Below are 19,439 nucleotides of genomic sequence, written 5' to 3'. Positions count from 1 at the left end.
TAATCATTTTCATTCAGAAAGACTTGAACGATCGAGTAATTATAAAATTAGCTAATCGGATGATTTGGCAAAAAATGAACTTCTTTAGGATAATTATTTAGTTTCATTGTTTTACTAATATCTGAAGAACAAACTTTCTTGCTGAAGAGTTTAATTTAATTTCTTAATTTATTTAGTTTATTTTAACATGTGCAATTTAAAATTTTAAACTTTTTAACATGGATGACGTGCTGATTAGTTTTTGGCAAAGGCAGAACAAGTCGTTTCGAAAATACGGGCAAAAAGTGGCAAAAAGTTAATTTAGTCTTTGAGAAAACGGAGCGTCCGATTCGAATGATTCAAAAAACATTTAATTTGTATTAACAATATTAAAAACTGATTATATTTTTACAAAGGCAGGTCAAGCGGTTTTGGACATCCATTAAAAAAAGGAAAAGAAAAGCCATTCGGCGGACAAAAATGATCATTAGTAGTGCTTCAATACCGTACTAAAATATGCATACCGGTATTCGATATTTGAATTTTGTAATACCGGGACCCCGGTATTAATACCGGTATTATCAATGAAAAATTTACTAGTCATATTTTTTGTTACTGCAGTTGTTATATTGACATATTAACATTATTATTGTTCTAAAATAAATACATATTACTTATTTTATTACATAGAGAATAGGAGTAGATAGATATAAAAAAAACTTGCAAGTAATTAATTATATATTAACTTCTATGTTACACTTTACATATAATAGGCTCGCATGAAATTATATATATACAAGAAAATTAATAACTTATATTTTGTTTATTTAAATATGTTTTTTTAAAAAATATAAACAATCAATTGTTTCATCTTCAAGCGAGGACCAAATTTTAGAACAAACTTAGTGATGTGCCAAGTCGAATCAAGTGATTCGAATCAAGCCTTTAACGACTTGATTCGAATCAGATTTTACTTGATTCGAATCAACTCATATCAAGCCGCGAAATATTTACTGTGATAAAATATGTATTTACACAAATTTTTCATAAATATAAAAATTTTCATAAATATAAATATAAAAAAAATGTTTTAATTTAATTCAATATTATAATAATATAAAAAATAAATATCATAAATATAAAAAATGAATAATGAATTAAATCATGCGAGCCACGCGACTTTAATATGCTTAAATGTATCAGCCGACTCCAACCGACTTTATATGACTTTAAGCGCATTCATCGACTAACTATATCATCCGACTTCATATGACTCAAACCGAATCAAGCGGCGATATGAGTTATTCCGACTTCATGAGTCAAACCGAATCAAGCGGCGATATGAGTTATTCCAACTTCATATGAGTCAAACCGAATCAACCGATTCGAATCGTTCCGACTTCAAGCCGTTCGAGCAATATGAGTTCAAGCGATATGAGTTAACCGTATGGGCGATATCAAGCTACTTCGAAACAGATACAATGCATCGTCGTTCTTGCGTGTTTATTTATTTTACGGAGCGCTGAGAGCGATTTTGTTCGTGAAATATCAATTAGATTTTAAATGTTATCATAATAAATCACTCGAAATTATGAAACGAGTTTCGGGAATCTTTCAATATAATTCTCTTTTGAAACAATTACTAAACACCAGAAAGTCAGTAAATAATATGTTAACTTCTGATTATGTAAGTAATGGCAAATTCACATTAATGAAATTAACTTTCAGCTCTCAGTTTAGATGCGATCCTTTACCTATTCCATTGTAAAATAAACAATCGACCCATGATTCCAAATATTATTTTATATGCTTTAGTGATGAACAATTGTTTGGTAATCTATTATTGTAAATTAATTTGAAGATATGTTTCAGCCGTCCTCAAAATTATATCATTTTTAATCATTTTCAGAATATACTTTTTGATAGTAAATTATGTTTACAATTTCTACTTTGTCGGTTATATTGGTTGAACTGACAATTTTGATTATACATTTGGATCACTTTCACTAAATAAATATATCCATGATTTTTTTTGTCCAGATATATACTTGATTCGAGTTGATTCGAATCAGGTTTTTTTCTGATTCGAATCATTCGAATCGGGAATTTTTCGAGTCGGCACATCACTAAACAAACTCATTTTACACTTTTCTCATTCTACACTTGTCGGCACAATTGTCATAAAAAATAATACATGTAAGAGTCGTTTTATTATAACTCGATATGAATTAGTACTTAGTAGGGTTTATACAAAAACCGACATTTCAGTAAACATGTTTTCGAATTTTAATTTTACCAAAAACCGGTTTTAGCCGGTTTTCGAATTTTATATATAAAATAAATTTTTGCTCGAATATTCTGTAATTTATTCGCAAATTGAGTGTGATTTAGAGCAGTATTTGACTGAATTTGAATTTATTTATTGTTCAAATTTATGGATTGTAAACAAAATTATTTTAATTTTAATTAGTAGAACTAAAAAATAATAGTTTATCTTGATTAAATAACTTTGAAAAGCAGAATGAAAATATTTTTATGATAGTGAAAGGAAAGTTTTCGAATAAATAAAAATAATATATTTTTAAATAAAAAAACATTCATCAAATTTAAAAAAAATACAAAAAAAAAAATTTAGATACAGTTTGATACATAATTATCATATCAATTTAATTTAAGTTAAGTTAATATCAATTTTAGTTTTAAAAACAAAAAAGCTAAACTCGGGTATTGTCTGTTCCGAGCAATTTTAATTAATTAATTTCAAACATTCTAATTGTTTTTGTTTTGTTTAATAAAATATGATTTCGAAAAACTGAAAACGTCTATCGAATTGCTACTTAGACGTGTCCTTTGTTTACTCACAAAATTTTGAAGCCGGATATATTAATTCTAAGTTTTTTATTCTTTTCTTTGTAGCTTCTGGGGTTTAAAACTCTTTTTTTAAATTTAAGTTTATACAGTGAAAACCGACTTTTTTCACTAAAAACCGTTTTTCAAAACCGGTTTTTAAAAACTGACAAACCCTAGTATTTAGTATAGTGTTATAAACAAATCATCATTCGATATTAACATATCACAAACACTTATAGTGAATTATTTGAATTATAATTGTCTGATAAATAAATAAAATGATTCTATATAAACGATTTATAAAAATCTACTACGTACACATAAGAAATAGGTCAACCACCACCGAGACCAATATTATCAATGATATTATCAAACCTTTTATCTCTCGATGATTTGAATTGTAAATTTTCGTTATAATAAAATAATAAATAAATACGAATGATTGATAGGAAGATATATAATATTTTGTTTAAAAATCATTGATAACAAATTAGATATGAAGACAATGCACGTGGACGACTAATAATGTTCATTAGGTCGTATAATATATAAACAATCGCTTTATCTTGCCGACATCGACGAGATATGTCATATTCGGCTGAGCCGAATCGGCAATACACGGTTTGGAAACTGAGTATGTGTATTACGTAAGTTAAATTTTTAACAAAATTACAGTAATCCCGAATTACCGGTATTATTGTATCAATACCGATATAGAATACCGGACTAAAATCGTCCGGGATCCCGGTATTGTAAGCCCTTCATTAAGCATATGCGCATCAAATTATTAGATATTCTGTAAAGACTTTAGTAATAAGTACAAATTTTGTTTACAATTCTATGCGTTCCGTACCAATGTATAAACGTTAGACCGTTTCGATATTTCGAAATTTTCAAAATATAAATAACTATTTCAATCATTTCATTTTTCAATCAAGTCATTTTTTTTAAGTTTTCAAAAATTTTTTAAAGCATTTACAAAGCGGGAAGGGGGGGCTCGCAAACAAATTTCGCCGACGCCGACGTATGGTCTAGCGCCGCCACAATATATATATATATATATATATATATATATATATATATGTATACAGGGGCGTAACTACCGCCATATCAGCCGTATCAAAAATACGGGGCCCTCGAGCCGAGGGCCCCGTAGCGCAAGCACAAAGTAAAACAACAATTTTTCAAAAAATTGATTAATTTTAACGTAGTTTGCATTTCCTTTTGTTATCGAAAGGTATTGAATTTCAACATGTAAGACAACGCTTTAAGAGAATTTATTTCTGTTGCAATATTTCAGCAAGCCCTAGCAATCAATTCACTAAGTAAAGCTTTTGCACATCCGATAATAGTTAATATTCTTGTCAACAATTGTTGCTGGATCCAGTTTATACATTCTCCATCGAAAATTGGAATTTGGAATTTTTATAGTTATATTTATAGCATTTTTATATTCGTTTTTGTTATTACTTGCATTGTCTACATGACGCGTAAGTTTAATAGTTAGATTTTCATAAATATGATCAACTAAATCATTTCTAGATTTTTTTCTTCACTGTTTCAAATTATTAGTTTCATTTTGGAAACTTTACAACATGCCAGTAATGACTTACAAAAAACTAGTATTTTATTAAGTAATCTTTTGAATAGACTGTGCGAATTAAGATATAAAAATTTATTGATTTAGTTTGCTAAAGAAGTCCAAATAATATGCAAAAAAGATAGATTACAATAACTATTATAAAGAAGAAAAAACAAAAGATAATGGAGCGTTATTATAATAAGTTATCAAAAGTTATTATGATGAGTTATCACAATATGAGAAAATTTTAAACCCGAAATCTTATTTTAATCTATTTTATTTTAATGCTATTGCTGTTTGGATATATATTAATTTCACATAGCAAACAAATATTTTAAAACCTTTGCCACGTAAGTATAGTAACATTTGTCTTTTTGAAATCGAAATTAATAAATATTTTCGGAAAACACGCGACTGAGTTACTGTAAAGAAATACTATTAAAATATCTATGAAGTATGAAGATTTGAATACAGAAATCTAAGAAATTTTTTTCATTAAGGCAGAATGATGGGATGCAACAGGCTTATTCTTGGCCCTTCCAGTTACAGTCGCAACTGCTAAAAAGATTTATAAAATTGAAACTAATTAACAATTGCGTTAGACTTTAGGACATAAAGATCCACCAGACCTGTATGTTCTTAGAGACGGAAACTTTATAAAATTTAATTACTAAATAGTACAGTTTTTTTAAAAAACGGCATGGAGAGTGAATAAATATCTGGAATAATTTGTAAAAGTTCAGAAAATTAGAAAAATTAGATAGATAAATAATTAGATTGATAAATAAATATTCTTTTAATTTTATGTGTTTTTGTATTTTGTCAAAAAAAATTTCTTCTTGAGGTAGGCCCCAAACAAATTTTGATATGGAGCCGTATATATATATATATATATATATGAGTGAGTTCTTGAGGGCGATACATCAAACAAAGAAAAGCCAAAGATTTATAAAATAATCTTCATTTCCAAACGTTTCGACATTCAATTTAATGTCATCATCAGTGGATATTACGTTGGTTAGTTACATATAGAGAAGTGTACACAGCACTAGAGATTTGGCACTAACATTTATACAACTAACTTGTCAGCACTATGCATTTTTTTATATAATTTTTTTGTATGATGTAAACAGAAAAATGATAGTTTTATTGAACAAAAATGTAAGTAGAATTATGTAATTTCTGCCACGACTTCTGTACTTTGCTAGTACCGAGGCATCCGGTACTTTCTGCCATTCTGTACTTGGTACATCTGGTACTTTCTACCATTCTGTACTTTGCTAGTACCGAGGTACACTTCTCTATATGTAACTAACCAACGTAATATCCACTGATGATGACATTAAATTGAATGTCGAAACGTTTGGAAATGAAGATTATTTTATAAATCTTTGGCTTTTCTTTGTTTGATGTATCGCCCTCAAGAACTCACTCATATATTTCAACATCAAAATTAACTACTAAATCATATATATATATATATATATATATATATATATATATATATATATATATATATATATAAAAGAGGATCGCTTAAGTTAGAACACTTATAACTCACGAACGGCTGAACCGATTTAGATGAAAATTGGCAGGGAGGTAGTTTAAAACCAGGAGAAACATATGTCATACTTTTGTCCCGTTTTTCATTCCAATTAAAAATTAATTATTTATAAACTATCCATTTAGTTTATGACATTTACTTTCAATTGTTAACTGTCATTCGGTGTTTTTGTTTTGAAACAAATATATTATTATTTTTTTATTTATTTATTTATTTGGCCTCCTTTTTTACAAACTAGCCATTAACAGGTTTTACAAAGTTTTAAATTCTAATATTACTTATAGCTAAAAAAGTTTTAAATTCTAATTTTACATAGAACTAAAAAATTGTATATAATTCTATAATATTCAACATTTGAAAGTAAATTAAATAAATTAAAAGGTTTAACTAAATTTTTTTCTCTATATAATTGATTTAATAACTGACTTCTATTTTTTTGAAATCTAGAACATTCTAAGATTATATGCTCCAAGGTCCCCACATCATTTCCACATTCACATAGTTTTGTGTTTCTCACCTTTATTTTAAACTAGCTGTAAGTGGAATTCTGTCTTAAGGCAATTAGGGCATCGTGCCTTAAGGCAAATTGCTGGAACTTCTCGTACCAAAAATTATTATTTTTTTAAAAACGATTAACATTTTTGAAAAAAATTACTTCGAAAAAATAAGATTTTTGAAAAACTATAAATTTGACAAAAAATTACTTTTTTATGAAAAAAAATTGAAAAAAAAAATTTTTTTTTTTTTTTTTAATCTTTTTTTTTGAAAAAAAATGTTTTCTTTATTTTGACATATGTCGGAAGATCTGAACATTTTTTCAAAGCAATCGTACTGCTTTAACTGCATAGAGACAAAATATAAAACGCGTAAGCGCCGCGTCGCTGTCTAACGGGTAAACATTGGTACGGGAATGTGAACAAAATTTATACTTATTGTTAAAATCTCTATAAAATATCTGATAATTTGATGTACATATGTCTAATGATAATTTTTGACCGCCAAATGGCATTTTTTTACTTTTTTCGTTAGATCTCCGAAACCGCTAGACCTGCCCTTATGAAAATTTGATCAAATCTTCATCTTGTCAATACAAGTAAAATGTTTTTTGAATTATTAAAATCGGACGCTCCGTTCTCTTTAAAACTGAGGTACCGTTTATGGCACTTTTTGCCCCATATCTTCGGAACGGCTAGACCTACCTCCGCCAAAAACTAATCAGCACGTCTCCTTATCAATACGGATCGAATTTTTTTTAAATTATTCAAATTGCTTCATCCGTGTTCCCGAAATCGTCGACGAAAATTTGTATCCGCACACACATACATACACGCACACACACACACACGCATACATCCATTTTTTCTAAGGTATGCCAAAATATTCAGAAACCTCTGAAACGTAAAGATATATAAAAATTTTCATTTTCGATTTTTTGCGATTACTATAACTTACCCTACGGGAAGTTAATAAGTGTTCTGGAAAACATCCATGGTTACATCTTAATCGATTCATTGTTGTTATAAAATCTCTATTTTCATTCTTGAATTTATAATACCACGGTTCTTTTCTAATGAAATCGTTAATCTCTTTATAGTATTTTCCTTTGTACATTGATGATAATTGCCAATCCTTACGCCATTTACCAACTGCTCTGTTCTTCATGTTATTAACTATATCCTTATTTAACACTTTGTTGTATTGTATTCCATTGAGAGCAGTATCTTTGGCTAATTCATCTGCTTTTTCGTTCCCTACTATTCCTGAGTGTCCTTTTGCCCAACAATTCTTATATTCTTCCCCTTTTCTATAATGCTTTCTAAATCTTGTAATATATCAAAATAAATTTTGTCTTCTAGATTTATTAACTAAGAAACGATTGTAGTTTTTGGCAACAACTCATGCTATCAGTGATTATTATGGTTTTGTTGTAATTCTGTTCTTTCGCCACTCCTATAGCTTCCTTAATGGCTAATAATTCCGCTGTATAGATTGATACAAAACCTGGTAATTTATAACATTTATGTGTTTCCTCATTTTCCTCATATATGGCAAAACCTACATTGTCACCATCCTTAGATCCATCGGTAAATATAAATTCAATATTCGATTTATTCTTAATATATTTAAATATATCTAAATTTATGATATTTTCAAACTTATAACTATCAAAATATAATTTATTGTAATAAGGGTGAATGTCGAATGTGGTAATACTGTCTTTATATTTACTTACTTCTCTAAAACTATGTATGATGATAGGGATTTCTTTATTATACCAATAATTATTATACTCACATATATCACTTAACTCACTTATTCTATTAAAAATTTCAGATGAATTAAGTTGTATTTTTTTAATTATATACTTGTCACTCAACCATTGATATCTAATTTTTATAGACATTTCTCCATTCTCTAATAACAATACATTTAGTGGCGTCGATCTCATCATCCCTGAACACAATCTTAAACATTTATTTTGAATTTTTTCCAACTCAGTTACTATATTGTTGTGTCCAAAAATAATACTGCCATATTCTAGTATAGATCTAATTAAAGTCTTATATAAATTTAGAGATGTGACAGGATGAGAACCCCACCAAGTACTATTTATTAGTCTTATTAAATTAATCTTTTTTTCAATTCTTTTCTTGATGTAATTTATGTGAAATCTAAAAGACATTTTTTGATCGAAGTATATTCCTAAAAATTTATTATTATTCTGAATTTTAATGTTATAATATGGACTTGAAATGCTATCAGGGAATTTTTTGCTGGAGTGTCTTGTAAAAATTCCAATGAAACTTTTATCTTCTGATAATTCTAAACCTTTTTCGTTCAGCCAAATGTGCAACAATTCCATATTTCTTGACATTATTTCAATTGCCTCTTTTAAATTATATTTTTCTATATAAATCACGAGATCATCAGCATATTGTAGAATCCGAGTACCCTCTACCCAAATACTTTCTATGTCCCTCACATATAAGGCATACAATAAGGGACTAAGGATAGCCCCCTGAGCTAAACCCATTTGAAGCACTCTGTTAATTCTGACATTTTTATTTACATGAATTTCGACTTCTCTATGAAATGTTGAATATATAATACCCTTGATTAGCTTTTCTGGCAGGCCAGTGTGTAATAAAATTTCTGTGAATTTTCCCGGAACTACATTGTCATAAGCACGTTTTATGTCGCAACACAATGCAACAACGTAATTGTTTCTAGAAAACGCGAGATATATGTCCGTGGCAAATATACTTAAACTATCTTGGGTTCCTAGACCTTTTCTGAAATCGAATTGTCTTTTGGGAAGTAGCTGATTTTTTTCCGTCCACCACTCTATTCTTCTTTTGATCATTCTGTCTTTTATTTTAGCAATACAAGACGCTAAAGTTATTGGCCTATATGCGTTAATATTCTCAGGATTATTTTTTTTTCTTCTTAATCAAAATAATTTTATACCTATTCCAATCATGGATTTTATTTGGTGTCAACCAATATTCATTGATAATTTTTAGTAAGATTTCTTTTCCGGACAGTGGAAGATTTTTCAACATTGAGTAATGAATATTATCTAATTCTGGTGCAGTGTCTTTAACATTAATCCAAGATTTTTCTAATTCCCATATAGTAAATGGTGCAACTGCAACTGCAAATTTTTCCCAACTTTCTCTTTTCTTTTTTCTTAATTCTTTTCTAACTTTTGCTTTAATTTTGTTACACTCTAAAAAATTTTCTAAGTTCGAGTTTCTTCTAAAGATCTTTTCTAATTTTCTACGTTGTTCTACCAGTTTAGAACATTCTTCATCCCACCACACCGGTTTCCTCGCTTGACATGTTGTTAAAACCCTATTTTTCGGAATACATCTTTCCGCAGTCTGGTTTATAGTATCTACGAATTTTCCATAAATATCATTATCCAAACTATTGCCCAAAGATAAGATTTTATGTTCAAAAATTATTTTATATTTTTGCCAATCAGCCTTGCGGCAATTCCACTTTCTATCAGGTATCAGTGTCTGGATATTTTTCCCTATGTCTAAATAAAAATATATACCATAATGGTCAGATCCTAAATTATCCTCCACTACCTTCCACTTAATTAGATGAAATAGTTCAGCGGAACATAAAGTAACATCTACCACAGTTTTGCTATTTTTAAAAATCAGAGTCAATGAGCCATTATTTAATATAAATAAGTTGCATTCTTCTATTGCTTCCTGTAAATTCTTCCCAAAATTATCGTTGTAATTACATCCCCACGCATTATGATGTGCGTTGACATCTCCAGCTATTATAAATGGCCTTGGAATATTGTCAAAAATATATTTCCATTGTTGTACTGTGATGTTTGTACATCGTGAAACATATATAGATATCAAATGAATTTTTTTATTATCTACCATTATTGCTACTGCACAAATTTGAAATTTATTTATATCTATATCTCCGATATCGATATTTACATTCTGATAGCTTATGTTTTCTTTAATCATAATAGCCGATCCACCTTTTCCGTCGAATCTGTCGGCTCTGATTAAATTATAATTTTTTAAAAAATATTGTCTGTTCCATTTAAACCAGGTTTCGGACAATAATATAATATCAATTTTATATTGATATATAAAAATTTGCAAACTTTCTTTATTTGCATTAAAAGATCTAATATTACATTGTAAAAAATTCATTAGGTGATTAATTACTTTTTTTTTTTTTTTGTTCAACTATTTGTAATTTTTTTTTTGTTATACTTTTGTACTATTGACTACTCCAACTGTATTTTTTTGGGCAATGCTTTTCTTAGATACTTCAAAGTTTACCTTTTCGAGAAGTAAATCAAAATCATTTTTAACTTTTACCAGAACTTTTTCTATATCATCACTTTCTTTTTCTTGAATTTTTCCCTCACTATCTTCAATAGTTCCTCATGTCTTATTTGCATTTTTTTAATATCTTCCGATTCTGAATTTTTACCGAATTCCTCGCTACTTTGTGCATTTTTCACTCCCAATGATAGATTTAAATTCTTATTATGCATTTGATTATCAGATCTGATATTTACTGTTTGCCTTCTTTCAATTATTCGCCTAGGTTTATTCATTGCCATTAACCTATTTGGTTCTATATTTATTTCTTGCTCCTGAAAATGGCTTAGCAATTCGTACATATTCTTATGTCTAGAATTATTTTCAAGCTTAACCGTTTCATTAACTCTAGGAAACGTACTTTTAAATTCCGGATTATAATGATTTATTTTAGCTGATTCTGCATATTTTTGATTGCGAAGAATAAATTTAGCCTCAGAATATGATATATTCTGAAAGGCCATTAATTCTTTAATTCTTTTATGATATTGAAACACTTCGCAAATTTTATCATTTGCTTCATGCTGTTTATGACACAGCGCATTCAAAATCTTTTTCAATGAGGCATATATACGTGCTATGTTCCCTAGCGCACTTGCGACATCTAATTTTGCTTTTACATTGTACTCTGATATGACCATACCGCCAGCATTTGTGGCATTGGACAACATTTTGGATATATGGACCCACCTGCAATTTCACAGAATATATCGAAACTTTATCTGGCAAATAGTTTCCTTTGAACATAATTTTAACAATTTGCGATTTGTTAAAACTATGGTTTGTATTTCTTTTTTTTATACACTTAACATCAATTATTTCAATTTCTGATTTAATGACTTCTTTAATTTCTTCCTCATCCATATCAGAATCAACATTGAATATCATACCTGTCCTACATAATTTATGTTTAGGAATATATACTTTCATTTTGTTTTTGGTCAAAAAATTTTCACTAATTATTTTATTTGCAAACTCAAAATTTTTGAATGTTGATTTTAATTTTGTTTTTGCCAATTTTTGTGAAATTTTCTATATTATTACTTAATGCTGGAGAATTTTTATAAATCATTCTTCCCAACGCAACGCTATGGTAGTTACCTAGATTTTGATTTTCTAATTCTGCATAAACTTCATAAGGCCCTTCATCTAATGCACTGTAGAAATTTATTCCACTAGTTAACATGTTGAAACCCTTATTAAAATTTTTCCTTACAGCAATATCATTATGATTTCCCTCGAAATCTTTTAAAGCTGTCATTTCTTTGTGATTTGTATCGACTTCTTCCTCAACAACCATATCATTACTATTCTCATGAGATTCATTTACCCCAACTACCTCACTATTTTCTTCTTCCATTACCATATCAAACCAGTTTAACTGTTTCTTTACAATTTTCACTTGCTTTGTTTTTATTAATATTTATTATTTCTTTTATTTCCTCTTCATTCAATTCCACTATAACTTTTTTAATCACATCTTTATTTAACGCATTTCTTTCAGATTTCATTTTATTTATTTTATCCATTTTTTTACTATCTTTTCTTATTTCTGACTTATTACTACTAACTACACCACTTTTTTTAATACTTTTACTATCACTATTTTTAACATTTAGATCCGTTTGAACGCTATTTACTTTATTCGAATTAACTAATTTTCCAACATGATTCTCACTTGGAATTTCATTTTTACTATGAACAATACCTTCGGAAATATCATATTCCGTATAATCCGTATTATTAATTAATTGCATTGCATTACTTATTTTAATTCCAGTTTCGACTTCTGTGCTCACTACACTATTGTTGCTGTTTGCCGGCAGCCGTAAATCAGCAGGCCCGTGCCTGTGACTCATACCACGTTTATTATTTGTTATCTAATATTATTTGTATTAATTTTACCTCGATCTTAACCCGTCGAACGCTCGACCTAAACTGACAAATATATTAAAATGCATTTTTTAATCACCACTTTTAGAAAATGTCATTATAGAAAAAGCGAAAATAAATATTGAAAAATAAATACAGTAAATATCATTAATTTTAACTGTAAATAGTGCATAAGCTATTGCATAAGTGATTGGAAATTTATCGAATGTTTCCCAATGGGGAAAATAATACCAAAAGCCATCAATCTAATGAAACGTCAATAATGGACTGGGAAAAAATCGATTTAGAAATTCGCCAAATTAAGGTAACAAAAAATAAGAGACCAATTACCGAATCACTTCCACAAGCTTCTTCCGAACCTGTAATCAATTTAGAAAATCAATCTGATTTGAATGAAAACACCAGTAAGGATTCAGACTGGATTCAAATAAAAAATAAAAAACTCAAACGCACCCAAAACGATGATCCACAACCGATAAAAACGACAACCTCAGACTATTGGCTAAACCCAACACCAACAAGAAACTTTTATGAAGTTTTAGCCAGTCCTGATACTGAGGAAGTGACCGAAACGAAAGCTGTGCACAATAGACCGCCGCCTATATTTATACACGATGTACGAGACATAAAACCATTATCAGTACTTTTGGAAAGCGAAGCAAAAAATTTGTATAAATTGAAAGTTATTGATGATACAAAAGTGAGAATAAATCTTGACAACCCACAACTATATAATAAAATTATTAAATTATTGAAAGAAAGAGACACACAAATGCATTCTTTTCAAGATAAAAGAAATCGGACTTTTAAAATTGTTGTCAAAAATTTGCATTTGTTCTACAAGAGGAAATTCAGGCTCTAGGCCACAAGGTAGTTCGCATCGCAAACCTCAAGAACAGGCTTACAAAACATCCATTAAATATGTTCACCAAGACAGAGAACTACACCAATTCATGGATCAACCTCAAGTGTTAAACCAGGTACCTCATACTCATATGTAACACGTAAAAATACTGTACTGCCTGAATATCAGGACATTCCATCAACTACTAATCAGAGTTCGACAAACATTAATAATATCAATGATCTGTCAGAATTAAAAGAAATGATAAAAACACTTACTGAACAAATGAGCACTATGCTTAATTTACTCACAACCATTCTAGCAAACAAATCATGTATTTCAAATTAACAATCTGTTTATGGAATGCAAATGGCTTGTGTAACCACACTCAAGACCTTAAATATTTTTTAACAATCAACGATATAGATATCATGCTTATATCGGAATCACATTTCACTAACAATAGTTCCGTACGTATACCAAATTATATAGTTTATAATACTCCGCATCCAAGTGGAAGACCTCATGGAGGAACTGCGGTTATTATAAAAGCTAACATAAATCATCATGAGGCTGAACCATTCCAGAAGGACTTTCTTCAAGCAACATCAATTTCAGTTACTATACCATCGCAGAACCAGCTCGTATTATCAGCCATTTACTGTCCGCCTAAACACAGGATTACCGAAGATCAGTTTATAATTTTTTTTAATACGCTGGGCAGTTCATTTATAGCGGGAGGAGATTATAATGCTAAGCACACATTCTGGGGTTCTAGACTGATCACTCCTAGGGGTCGAGAACTTTATAAATCGATGAAAAAAAACAATCTTAAGCCATTATCCACCGGCGAGCCTACTTATTGGCCAACAGATCTTAACAAAATCCCCGATCTAATATATTTTTTCATAACTAAAGGCGTTAACAATAATTGTTTAGATATCAAATCAAATTTAGATTTAAATTCTGATCATTCGCCAATTATTCTGCAATATTCTACAACTACAGAAGTAAATCAAAATTCATATTTTCTCACAAATAGATTTACTAATTGGTCATTATTCCAAGAGATAATTGATGAAAAAATTTCTTGCAACATACCTCTTAAAAATGAACAGGATTTAAACTTGGCGATAACAAACTTCACAATTCTACTATCATCAGCAGCTCAAAAATCTACTATACATTCAAATGCATGTAGCAAACCTAATTATCCTATTAACATTAAAAAAAAATATAGCTCAAAAACGCAAATTGCGAAAAATATGGCAAACCACAAGATCACCGACCGATAAAAACAAATTTAACTGTGCCTGCAGGAGTCTTAAGACTTTATTATATGAATATAAGAATGAATACCTTAAAAATTATTTAACTAATCTTTCATCCACTAAAGACACAAATTATTCTCTTTGGAAGACAACGAAGAGATTAAAAAGGCCGATAGTACATATACCTCCAGTGCGTAAACTTGATGGTTCCTGGGCAAGAAGTTCGGAAGAATTTTCAGAACACTTGAAAAATATATTCCAGCCTCATCCCCGCAGTTGCAATGTAAATGATAAAGATTTTATTCATAATTGTTTACAGAATGAATCTATACCAGGCCAAATAGTAAAACGCATAACGGTGACCGAATTGAAAAATTATGTCAAGGCTGCAAATCCTAATAAATCTCCTGGACCAGATAAAATTACGATAAAAATGATAAAAGAACTGCCAGAAAAGGGATTTAGATTATTAACAATAATATTCAATTCAATTCTTAGATTAAAAGTGTTCCCTCAAGCTTGGAAAATAGCTAAAATAATTCTTATACCTAAACCTGGGAAAGATCCTCATTTATTGTCTTCCTATAGACCAATAAGCCTACTTCCTTGTGTTTCGAAGATATTTGAAAAATTATTACTCCAACGCATTAAGTCAGAATTGTTGAATCAAAACCTAATTCCAAATCACCAATTCGGCTTTAGAGAACAACACTCAACCATAGAACAGGTACATCGCCTAGTAAATATAATTAATGAATCGTTCCATGCAAAAAAATATTGTTCGGCTGTGTTTTTAGACACTGGTTTGTTGTACAAACTAAAACTCTGTTTATCAGAACCGATATTTTGAATAATAAAATCGTTCCTTGAAAATAGGGAATTTTTCGTCAACATTAACAACGAGGAGTCGACCAGAAGAAAGATCCTTTCTGGGGTGCCCCAGGGAAGCGACCTTTCTCCAACTCTATTTCTTATATACACAGCGGATTTTCCTTTATACTCCGGAACAAGCGTGTCGACATTTGCTGACGATACATGTATCATTGCCTCCAATAAAGATCCCGCAATAGCTTCGCAACTATTACAAGAACATTTAGATATTGCTACAAAATGGCTTTCTTTATGGAGAATTATGACAAACGGCTCAAAATCTACGCATATCACTTTCACGCTGCGTACTGGTATATGCCCTACAATTAAGTTAAATGGACAGGAAATCCCAGTAAAAGATAGCGTAAAATATCTCGGAATACACCTAGACACAAAATTGAACTGGAGAGTTCACATTAACAAGAAAAAACAGCAGATTGATAAACTATTCAAAAAACATTACTGGCTACTAAATAAACGTTCCGAACTATCGACGAATAACAAGTTAATTATTTATAAATGTATTTTTAAACCAGTGTGGTCTTATGGGATTCAACTATGGGGCACCGCCAAAAAAAACAACCTACAGATTATTCAACGAGTGCAGAACAAGATCATAAGGCAGGCACTGAATGCACCTAGGTACGTTCCCAACTTGCTGATTCACCAGGACAGCAACATAATGACAGTAAATGAAGAAATTCAACAAAAAACAAACAACTACAAAAAAAGAATAGACGAGCACCCAAATTACTTGGCCAACAAAGTATACTCTGAAGCGCGCCCAACAAGACTAAAACGAAAAATTCCAAACGATCTTATAAATTTGTAAATTATTATTATTATTATTGTTATTATTATTGTTATTATTATTATTATTATTGTTATTATTATTATTATTATTACTATTATTATTTTTATTATTATTATTATTATTATTATTATTATTAATATTATCTTACTATTTCTATTATTGTTATTTTGTTATATTTTATTATTTTTCTAGTATTATTTTATTATTCTAAAATTTTATTTATATTATTTATTAATCTTATTTTTATTATTATTTGTTTATATTTTACATTAAATCATATTACGGATATTATTTTTATGTAAATTTTATCCTTTGCTCTTTTATTTATTTAAATTTATATTATTATTTATCAATATTACTTGATGTTAATAAATTAGCAGTTGTAATAATTATTGAAATTTAAAAAAAAAAAAAAAAAAAAAAAAACTTTTAGAAAATTATTACGTAAATAATATAAATTTTTTAATAACCACGAAAAATTATTACGAAGTGGCAAGTATATTAATTCTTAATAATAGCAAGCGATGCCAGATGGACGATGAAGAAATTTATTTCTTGGCAATGGGAATGTAATTATTTATATACTAAGGTATTTATGTATATTTGTTTATACGTATTCAAATAGAGTATTTGAGGTTTTTATATTCTAAATATCAGCAATAAGTATAATCATCAACAAATAAATAAAATAAAATATTTTGAAATATAGTTTCTTAACATAACCTCAAAATTTGTAACAAAAATGTAAATAGTTATATATTAATTGTTGTCAATTTATAATTTCTTTATACATATCTTATAAAATGTTTCAGGTGTTTACAACTAATTGGCATATATATTATCCGCAAATGTGCTTTGATTGGACAATAAAAAGGCACTAATTGAAATTACTCGACTGCTTTATGTTAAATATAGTGATAGAATATTAGTTCTTGAATCTATATATATATATATATATATATATATATATATATATATATATATAGCTGACCCGGCAAGCGTTGTTTTGCTAAGTAAGTTATATTCTAAACAATTTCTAGAGAATCAAAAATATTAATACTTTAAGTGTTTAAGTGTATAAGGATGTGTTGTTTGAATGCTATATACAATGAGGTATTATCAAAACAATAAACCCCATTAGTTTGTCTATATTTTGTCAATTTAATCAAATTGGAAGTTTTATACACTTTCTATAGAAATCATGGTATAATCCAATCCAAGTCATTTTTTGGTATTTCGACTTATTGATTACGTTTTAAGCTTTTCAGATTCTTTTTGGATTCTGGATTTTGTGTATAATTGTAAATAATACTACTGAGCTTATACAAATTTTTCAAATTTCTGCAAGGAGAGATAGAAAATAAATTAAGTATTTCTTTTTTGACCTGCTTTTTGAAAAGTTTAAATTAACATTCGGTGAATTAAAGTAAATTTAATAAAAAGTATATATGTAGAGCAGGGAAAGGCACAAAGGTCCAATTTGAGTTTAAGCAAATATAAATTTCATTATGAAAATCAAACCAATTTTATCACAACAAATGACACATTTCAAACGAACAATTATCTGACTACGTTCAGTAAAACTAGCAGCTACAGCTTGAAACGGCCAGATGGCAAAGAGGTTTAATGTCTTATTTTAATTTTAAAGGTATTTTACAAGATAATTACATTTTTAACTAATGCTAAAAAAAGTACCAACAGAAGAAAATACTTTAACTATGGTTTTTCAAAAATTACCATTTATCTCCCAATATCAAAGTCATACGAATCAAGGTTATAGCTGGTTATACATCTTTTTCCCTTTACTTTCAAATAATTGTTAAACAATGTTTTGGCTTTACTGGTTTTTGACACTTCGGTTATGGAACTTTTAACCCCGTATCCATTCATATAACTTATTCCCAGCTATAATTTCCCAGAATTTATCGAAGAATGGATAGTAATATATGAAGGTACGGGGTTAAAAGTTCCACGACCGAAGTGTCAAAAACCAGTAAAGCCAAAACATTGTTTAACAATTATATATATATATATATATATATATATATATATGTATATAAATATATATATATATATATATATATATATATATATATATATATATATATATATATATATATATAAATATATATATATATATATATATAGATATGTGTGTGGCTTTGTGTGTGTGTGTTTGTGTGTGTGTGTGGAACCTCGATCGTACTCAATGGCAAAGTGCCGTCATATAAGAAATATATCAAAAAGTACTTACCAAAGTTGAAGAATGTAAATATTGCTGGCAATAATAAAATAAATTCAAATTAAGTTCGATTGAATCTGATGAATTTAAATCAACTCATTTTTTTCACTATACTTGAAACAAATACTTTGGTTCAAATTTGATAGTTAATTGAAAAAATATTTGAATATATTATACTATATATTAACTATGAATTTCCATAGAGTTTAGATTTTTTTTTGAAAATGCTATAGTAGTCAAACAAGAAAGACACAGAATTTTATAAAAACAAAAGCATACGATGCAACACAGATAATTATACTGAATACATTATGTGCACAAATTAAAAACAACGATTCACAAACTTTGGTATTACATATATATATATATATATATATATATATATATATATATATATATATATATATATGTTTGAATTTCGACTCACAGGCCGATAACAAATGAACAGAATTCGCAATACTCTGTGCGTTACTGGCACCTCGCTGAGTCGTGTTAGCATTATAAGCTTTCAACATGAAACAAGACTCTGACGGCGAATGCTAGAACAATCACACAAACATGCTGCCTGCTAGTATTTATTAACTTCCTCCATGGGACAAGTTATAGTAATCGCAAAAAAATCGAAAACTAATGGGGTGCATAGCATCGTGCCTTAAGGC

General features: G+C 28.7%; 1 protein-coding gene across 1 annotated transcript in view; it reads right to left on the bottom strand.

Moving 5' to 3' along the window:
- The window catches only part of LOC113371666 (neuropilin and tolloid-like protein 2), a 658,950-nt gene extending 639,968 nt beyond the window's left edge, over positions 1–18,982 (bottom strand). Inside the window, exon 1 of the mRNA XM_026612314.1 lies at positions 18,793–18,982. The gene's annotated coding sequence lies outside the window, so the exon portion shown is untranslated. The remainder of the gene's footprint in view (positions 1–18,792) is intronic.
- Between the last annotated feature and the right edge of the window lie 457 nt (positions 18,983–19,439).

The sequence above is a fragment of the Ctenocephalides felis genome, unplaced genomic scaffold (assembly GCF_003426905.1).
Source record: "Ctenocephalides felis isolate EL2017-DRISC unplaced genomic scaffold, ASM342690v1 CF-g0.4_SCAFFOLD_01492, whole genome shotgun sequence".
In the NCBI taxonomy this organism is placed as follows: domain Eukaryota; kingdom Metazoa; phylum Arthropoda; class Insecta; order Siphonaptera; family Pulicidae; genus Ctenocephalides; species Ctenocephalides felis.
Note: the sequence above shows the minus strand (reverse complement) of the source record. Positions and strands in the feature narration are given on the sequence as shown.